The sequence below is a fragment of the Chiloscyllium punctatum genome, unplaced genomic scaffold, assembly GCF_047496795.1.
Source record: "Chiloscyllium punctatum isolate Juve2018m unplaced genomic scaffold, sChiPun1.3 scaffold_582, whole genome shotgun sequence".
Taxonomy (NCBI): Eukaryota; Metazoa; Chordata; class Chondrichthyes; order Orectolobiformes; family Hemiscylliidae; genus Chiloscyllium; species Chiloscyllium punctatum.
In genome coordinates, this window is record NW_027310316.1 from 81,429 (window position 1) to 90,015 (window position 8,587).

Below are 8,587 nucleotides of genomic sequence, written 5' to 3' on the forward strand. Positions count from 1 at the left end.
CGTGCATTTCCAACGGTGGGAAGAGGTTCAAAAGGGGATGGGAGTGAATGTGACTGCTCAACCCGACTCTGAGGCTTCTAACCCGGGTAGCTCGGCCGGGTTTGATCCGGCGGTTCTGCCGACGGTCTCGTCTTCGAGGCCGGTGCCTCCCCCGTGTACAGGCCGATTTTCGTGCATTTCCAACGGTGGGAAGTGGTCCAAAAGGGAATGGGGGTGGACGTGTCTGCTCATACCGACTTTGAGACTTGTAAGCCGGGTAGCTCAGCCGGGTTTGTTCCGGCGGTTCTGCCGACGGTCTCGTCATCGAGGGGGGAGCCTCCCCCGTGTCCAGGCCGATTTTCATGCATTTCCAACCGTGGGAAGTGGTCCAAAAGGGAATGGGGGTGAATGTGACTGCTCATACCGACTTTGAGACTTTTAAGCCGGGTAGCTCAGCCGGGTTTGACCCGGCGGTTCTGCCGACGGTCTCGCCTTCGAGGGGGGAGCGTCCCCCGTGTTCAGGCCGAATTTTGTGCATTTCGAACCGTGGGAAGTTGCCCAAAAGTCGATGGGAGTGAATGTGACTGCTCAACCCGACTTTGAGACTTGTAAGCCGGGTAGCTCAGCCGGGTTTGACCCGGCGGTTCTGCCGACGGTCTCGTCTTCGAGGCGGGTGCCTCCCCCGTGTACAGGCCGATTTTCATGCATTTCGTACCGTGGGAAGCGGTCCAAAAGGGGATGGGAGTGAACGTGACTGCTCATACCGACTTTGGCGCTTCCGAGCCGGGTAGCTCAGCCGGGTTTGACCCGGCGGGTCTGCCGACGGTCTCGCCTTCGAGGGGGGAGCGTCCCCCGTGTTCAGGCCGAATCTTGTGCATTTCGAACCGTGGGAAGTTGCCCAAAAGTCGATGGGAGTGAATGTGACTGCTCAACCCGACTTTGAGACTTGTAAGCCGGGTAGCTCAGCCGGGTTTGACCCGGCGGTTCTGCCGACGGTCTCGTCTTCGAGGCGGATGCCACCCCCGTGTACAGGCCGATTTTCGTGCATTTCCAACCGTGGGAAGTGGTCTAAAAGTCGATGGGAGTGAACGTGACTGCTCAACCCGACTCTGAGGCTTCTAACCCGGGTAGCTCGGCCGGGTTTGACCCGGCGGTTCTGCCGACGGTCTCGTCTTCGAGGCGGGTGCCTCCCCCGTGTACAGGCCGATTTTCGTGCATTTCGAACCGTGGGAAGTGGTCTAAAAGTCGATGGGAGTGAACGTGACTGCTCAACCCGACTTTGAGACTTGTAAGCCGGGTAGCTCAGCCAGGTTTGACCCGGCGGTTCTGCCGACGGTCTCGCCTTCGAGGGCGGACCCTCCCCCGTGTACAGGCCGGTTTTCGTGCATTTCGAACCGTGGGAAGTGATCCAAAAGGGAATGGGGGTGAACGTGACTGCCCAACCCGGCTTTGAGACTTGTAAGCCGGGTAGCTCAGCCGGGTTGGACCCGGCGGTTCTGCCGACGGTCTCGACTTCGAGGCGGGTGCCTCCCCCGTGTACAGGCCGATTTTCATGCATTTGCAACGGTGGGAAGTTGCCCAAAAGTCGATGGGAGTGAATGTGACTGCTCAACCCGACTTCGAGACTTGTAAGCCGGGTAGCTCAGCCGGGTTTGACCCGGCGGTTCTGCCGACGGTCTCGCCTTCGAGGGGGGAGCCTCCCCCGTGTACAGGCCGATTTTCGTGCATTTCCAACGGTGGGAAGAGGTTCAAAAGGGGATGGGAGTGAATGTGACTGCTCAACCCGACTTTGGCGCTTCCGAGCCGGGTAGCTCAGCCGGGTTTGACCCGGCGGGTCTGCCGACGGTCTCGTCTTCGAGGCGGGTGCCTCCCCCGTATACAGGCCGATTTTCATGCATTTCGAACCGTGGGAAGTGGTCCAAAAGGGAATGGGGGTGGACGTGTCTGCTCATACCGACTTTGAGACTTGTAAGCCGGGTAGCTCAGCCGGGTTTGTTCCGGCGGTTCTGCCGACGGTCTCGTCTTCGAGGCGGGTGCCTCCCCCGTGTACAGGCCGATTTTCGTGCATTTCGAACCGTGGGAAGTGGTCCAAAAGGGGATGGGAGTGAATGTGACTGCTCAACCCGACTTTGGCGCTTCCGAGCCGGGTAGCTCAGCCGGGTTTGACCCGGCGGGTCTGCCGACGGTCTCGTCTTCGAGGCGGGTGCCTCCCCCGTATACAGGCCGATTTTCATGCATTTCGAACCGTGGGAAGTGGTCCAAAAGGGAATGGGGGTGGACGTGTCTGCTCATACCGACTTTGAGACTTGTAAGCCGGGTAGCTCAGCCGGGTTTGATCCTGCGGTTCTGCCGACGGTCTCGCCTTCGAGGGGGGAGCCTCCCCCGTGTTCAGTCCGATTTCCATGCATTTCCAACCGTGGGAAGTTGCCCAAAAGGGGATGGGAGTGAATGTGACTGCTCAACCCGACTTTGGCGCTTCCGAGCCGGTTAGCACAGCCGGGTTTGACCCGGCGGTTCTGCCGACAGTCTCCTCTTCGAGGCGGGTGCCTCCCCCGTGTACAGGCCGATTTCCGTGCATTTCGAACCGTGGGAAGTGGTCCAAACGTCGATGGGAGTGAATGTGACTGCTCAACCCGACTTTGGCGCTTCCGAGCCGGGTAGCTCAGCCGGGTTTGACCCGGCGGTTCTGCCGACGGTCTCGTCTTCGAGGCGGGTGCCTCCCCCGTGTACAGGCCGATTTTCATGCATTTGGAACCGTGGGAAGTGGTCCAAAAGGGAATGGGGGTGGACGTGACTGCTCATACCGACTTTGAGACTTGTAAGCCGGGTAGCTCGGCCGGGTTTGACCCGGCGGTTCTGCCGACGGTCTCGCCTTCGAGGGGGGAGCCTCCCCCGTGTTCAGTCCGATTTTCGTGCATTTCCCACGGTGGGAAATGGTATCTTTCATTACGGGGACAAGGGTCTGAAGCGGTGAAGTCAGTAACCGGCATAGTTAAGGAAAGGGTTCGAATTTTCTCAACAGTACGAAAAAAGTGAGCAGGGAAGCTAGAGAAGGTGTCAGTGAGTCCCAAACGAGTGAACCGCAAAACTTAGGGAAATGCCCGAAAGCGTTTTAAAGGGTGAAATCGGGAACGAGGAAATGATGGGAAAGTGCCTGAAAGTGCTAAATGAGTAAACAGAAAAACGAAGAAAAATGTTTGAAAAGAAGAAGTGAGTAACCAGGAAAACTTAGAAAAATGTTCAAAACGAAGAAATCAGTAACCAGGAAAACTTAGAAAAATGATCAAAAAGAAGAAATGAGTAACCAGGAAAACTTAGAAAAATGTTTAAAAAGAAGAAATCAGTAACCAGGAAAACTTAGGAAAATGTTTAAAAAGAAGAAATCAGTAACCAGAAAAACTGCGAAAAATGTTTAAAAAGAAGAAATGAGTAACCAGAAAAACTTAGAAAAATGTTTAAAAAGAAGAAATCAGTAACCAGGAAAACTTAGAAAAATGTTTAAAAAGAAGAAATCAGTAACCAGGAAAACTTAGAAAAATGTTTAAAAAGAAGAAATCAGTAACCAGGAAAACTTAGAAAAATGTTATAAAAGAAGAAGTGAGTAACCAGAAAAACTTAGAAAAATGTTTAAAAAGAAGAAATCAGTAACCAGAAAAACTGCGAAAAATGTTTAAAAAGAAGAAATCAGTAACCAGACAAACTGCGAAAAATGTTTAAAAAGAAGAAATCAGTAACCAGGAAAACTTAGAAAAATGTTTAAAAAGAAGAAGTGAGTAACCAGAAAAACTTAGAAAAATGTTTAAAAAGAAGAAATCAGTAACCAGAAAAACTTAGAAAAATGTTTAAAAAGAAGAAATCAGTAACCAGAAAAACTGCGAAAAATGTTTAAAAAGAAGAAATCAGTAACCAGGAAAACTTAGAAAAATGTTTAAAAAGAAGAAATCAGTAACCAGAAAAACTGCGAAAAATGTTTAAAAAGAAGAAATCAGTAACCAGGAAAACTTAGAAAAATGTTTAAAAAGAAGAAATCAGTAACCAGAAAAACTTAGAAAAATGTTTAAAAAGAAGAAATGAGTAACCAGAAAAACTTAGAAAAATGTTTAAAAAGAAGAAATCAGTAACCAGAAAAACGGCGAAAAATGTTTAAAAAGAAGAAATCAGTAACCAGAAAAACTTAGAAAAATGTTTAAAAAGAAGAAGTGAGTAACCAGAAAAACTTAGAAAAATGTTTAAAAAGAAGAAATGAGTAACCAGAAAAACTTAGAAAAATGTTTAAAAAGAAGAAATCAGTAACCAGAAAAACTTAGAAAAATGTTTAAAAAGAAGAAATGAGTAACCAGAAAAACTTAGAAAAATGCTTAAAAAGAAGAAATCAGTAACCAGAAAAACGGCGAAAAATGTTTAAAAAGAAGAAATCAGTAACCAGAAAAACGGCGAAAAATGTTTAAAAAGAAGAAATCAGTAACCAGACAAACTGCGAAAAAATGTTTAAAAAGAAGAAATCAGTAACCAGAAAAACTGCGAAAAATGTTTAAAAAGAAGAAATCAGTAACCAGGAAAACTTAGAAAAATGTTTAAAAAGAAGAAATGAGTAACCAGGAAAACTTAGAAAAATGTTTAAAAAGAAGAAATGAGTAACCAGGAAAACTTAGAAAAATGTTTAAAAAGAAGAAATCAGTAACCAGAAAAACTTAGAAAAATGTTTAAAAAGAAGAAATCAGTAACCAGAAAAACTTAGAAAAATGTTTAAAAAGAAGAAATGAGTAACCAGAAAAACTTAGAAAAATGTTTAAAAAGAAGAAATGAGTAACCAGAAAAACTTAGAAAAATGTTTAAAAAGAAGAAATCAGTAACCAGAAAAACGGCGAAAAATGTTTAAAAAGAAGAAGTGAGTAACCAGAAAAACTTAGAAAAATGTTTAAAAAGAAGAAATGAGTAACCAGAAAAACGTTTAAAAAGAAGAAATCAGTAACCAGAAAAACTTAGAAAAATGTTTAAAAAGAAGAAATGAGTAACCAGAAAAACTTAGAAAAATGTTTAAAAAGAAGAAATCAGTAACCAGAAAAACGGCGAAAAATGTTTAAAAAGAAGAAATCAGTAACCAGAAAAACGGCGAAAAATGTTTAAAAAGAAGAAATCAGTAACCAGACAAACTGCGAAAAATGTTTAAAAAGAAGAAATCAGTAACCAGAAAAACTTAGAAAAATGTTTAAAAAGAAGAAATCAGTAACCAGGAAAACTTGGAAAAAAACACTTAGAAAAATTTTCAGCAAAGTGTGAAAAATATTCTAAGTGTCAGCGGAGGAAAATGCTGCAGCATCGGGAAAGATTCGCAAACTTACACCGAACATGTGCTCCGAAGTGCCGGAGGAATTGGGTGAATTGAGCCCGGCAAATGGCCAGCTGTCGTTTTGTGCCTGCAGCCCGAAAACTTTAACTTTGTCTGTCGCGGAAGTCCGGACCGAGAAAAATCCAAACGGTTTTGACCGGACCGAGTTCCAGACCGATGCAGTCAAATTTGGAATTCAGACCCATTCAGTGCCACTTGTAGTTTTTCCGCAGTGAGGTTGGCGGGGTACCCGGAGATATATGGGAACACGATTTTTAGAACAAAATGGCGGCGCGGGACCGTTCTGAAAGGCATCCGAAAAACGGTTCCACGGGCATAGCACTTTAATGACAGGTATGAGTGCATGCCGGAGAGCTCTTGGAAGTCGAATTTTTGACACTTTGTCAATTTTTTGACAGATTTGACAAACTCTTTCTGTCTGTTCTAAGAGTCAGTCAGAGACTTGTGCGGCGGTCTTTTGACACTATTGGAGGGCGGGCAAACCCCACGTTGACTCCGGCCGTCCCTCCACAGGCGCTCGTGTCCAAAATGAAGGCGAGAGACGCGAGTGGCCTGGTTCCCTTGGGTGTTGCCAAGAAGGCTGCGGGCTGACCGTTGCCTGAGCACTCCCTAAAGCCTCTTGTGATGAGAGCAGACCTCGCCTGCCGCACGACCGGCTCTGGGAGTCGTTGGGCCGCTATTTGTGAATAGTCTGGTCCTCCTCTGCCACCCGGACAAGCGCGATGGCTCTGCCGCCCTGCGGTGCTCGTCACCCAGGTTTGGGGAACACGATACTCGTAACAAAAATAAAAGGCGGCTCGGGACCTGCAGGCGAAAGGGGTCCCGTGGTGCTAAGCACGTCGACTTCGGGTCTCGGTGCAAGCCGGAGAGCTCACGGAAGTCTAAAGTTTTCGGCACGTGGTCGAATCTTTTCAAAGGCTTACCCGGATCTTTCCGTCCATTCTGAGAGTAAGTCAGAGGCCGGTGCGGAGGTCTCTTGACAATCGGAGGGGGTGGTGGCCCTCCGCAGGCGCTCGTGTCGAAAATGAAGGCGAGAGACGCGAGTGGCCTGGTTCCCCTGGGTGTTGCCAGGAAGGCTGCGGGCTGACCCTTGCCTGAGCACTCCCTAAAGCCTCTTGTGATGAGAGCAGACCTCGCGCGCCGCACGACCGGCTCTGGGAGTCGTTGGGCCGCTATCTGTGAATAGTCTGGTCCTCCTCTGCCACCCGGCCAAGTGCGATGGCTCTGCCGCCCTGCGGTGCTCGTCACGCAGGTATGGGGCACACGATGCTCGTAACAGCAAATAAAGGCGGCTCGGGACCTGCAGGCGAAAGGGGTCCCGTGGTGCTTAGCACGTCGACTTCGGGTCTCGGTGCAAGCCGGAGAGCTCACGGAAGTCTAAAGTTTTCGGCACGTGGTCGAATCTTTTGAAAGGCTTACCCGGCTCTTTCCGTCCATTCTGAGAGTCAGTCAGAGGCCGGTGCGGCGGTCTATTGACGACCGGAGGCTCCCATGGGTGTTGCGATGAGGGTGGAGGGCACAGAACCTTGCCTTAGCACTCCCTAATAAAGCCTCTTGTGAAGAGAGCAGACCTCGCGCGCCGCACGACCGGCTCTGGGAGTCGTTGGGCCGCTATCTGTGAATAGTCGGGTCCTCCTCTGCCACCCGGCCAAGTGCGATGGCTCTGCCGCCCTGCGGTGCTCGTCACGCAGGTATGGGGCACACGATGCTCGTAACAGCAAATAAAGGCGGCTCGGGACCTGCAGGCGAAAGGGGTCCCGTGGTGCTTCGCACGTCGACTTCGGGTCTCGGTGCAAGCCGGAGAGCTCACGGAAGTCTAAAGTTTTCGGCACGTGGTCGAATCTTTTGAAAGGCTTACCCGGCTCTTTCCGTCCATTCTGAGAGTCAGTCAGAGGCCGGTGCGGCGGTCTATTGACGACCGGAGGCTCCCATGGGTGTTGCGATGAGGGTGGAGGGCACAGAACCTTGCCTTAGCACTCCCTAATAAAGCCTCTTGTGAAGAGAGCAGACCTCGCGCGCCGCACGACCGGCTCTGGGAGTCGTTGGGCCGCTATCTGTGAATAGTCTGGTCCTCCTCTGCCACCCGGCCAAGTGCGATGGCTCTGCCGCCCTGCGGTGCTCGTCACGCAGGTATGGGGCACACGATGCTCGTAACAGCAAATAAAGGCGGCTCGGGACCTGCAGGCGAAAGGGGTCCCGTGGTGCTTCGCACGTCGACTTCGGGTCTCGGTGCAAGCCGGAGAGCTCACGGAAGTCTAAAGTTTTCGGCACGTGGTCGAATCTTTTGAAAGGCTTACCCGGCTCTTTCCGTCCATTCTGAGAGTCAGTCAGAGGCCGGTGCGGCGGTCTATTGACGACCGGAGGCTCCCATGGGTGTTGCGATGAGGGTGGAGGGCACAGAACCTTGCCTTAGCACTCCCTAATAAAGCCTCTTGTGAAGAGAGCAGACCTCGCGCGCCGCACGACCGGCTCTGGGAGTCGTTGGGCCGCTATCTGTGAATAGTCGGGTCCTCCTCTGCCACCCGGCCAAGTGCGATGGCTCTGCCGCCCTGCGGTGCTCGTCACGCAGGTATGGGGCACACGATGCTCGTAACAGCAAATAAAGGCGGCTCGGGACCTGCAGGCGAAAGGGGTCCCGTGGTGCTTCGCACGTCGACTTCGGGTCTCGGTGCAAGCCGGAGAGCTCACGGAAGTCTAAAGTTTTCGGCACGTGGTCGAATCTTTTGAAAGGCTTACCCGGCTCTTTCCGTCCATTCTGAGAGTCAGTCAGAGGCCGGTGCGGCGGTCTATTGACGACCGGAGGCTCCCATGGGTGTTGCGATGAGGGTGGAGGGCACAGAACCTTGCCTTAGCACTCCCTAATAAAGCCTCTTGTGAAGAGAGCAGACCTCGCGCGCCGCACGACCGGCTCTGGGAGTCGTTGGGCCGCTATCTGTGAATAGTCGGGTCCTCCTCTGCCACCCGGCCAAGTGCGATGGCTCTGCCGCCCTGCGGTGCTCGTCACGCAGGTATGGGGCACACGATGCTCGTAACAGCAAATAAAGGCGGCTCGGGACCTGCAGGCGAAAGGGGTCCTGTGGTGCTTCGCACGTCGACTTCGGGTCTCGGTGCAAGCCGGAGAGCTCACGGAAGTCTAAAGTTTTCGGCACGTGGTCGAATCTTTTGAAAGGCTTACCCGGCTCTTTCCGTCCATTCTGAGAGTCAGTCAGAGGCCGGTGCGGCGGTCTATTGACGACCGGAGGCTCCCATGGGTGTTGC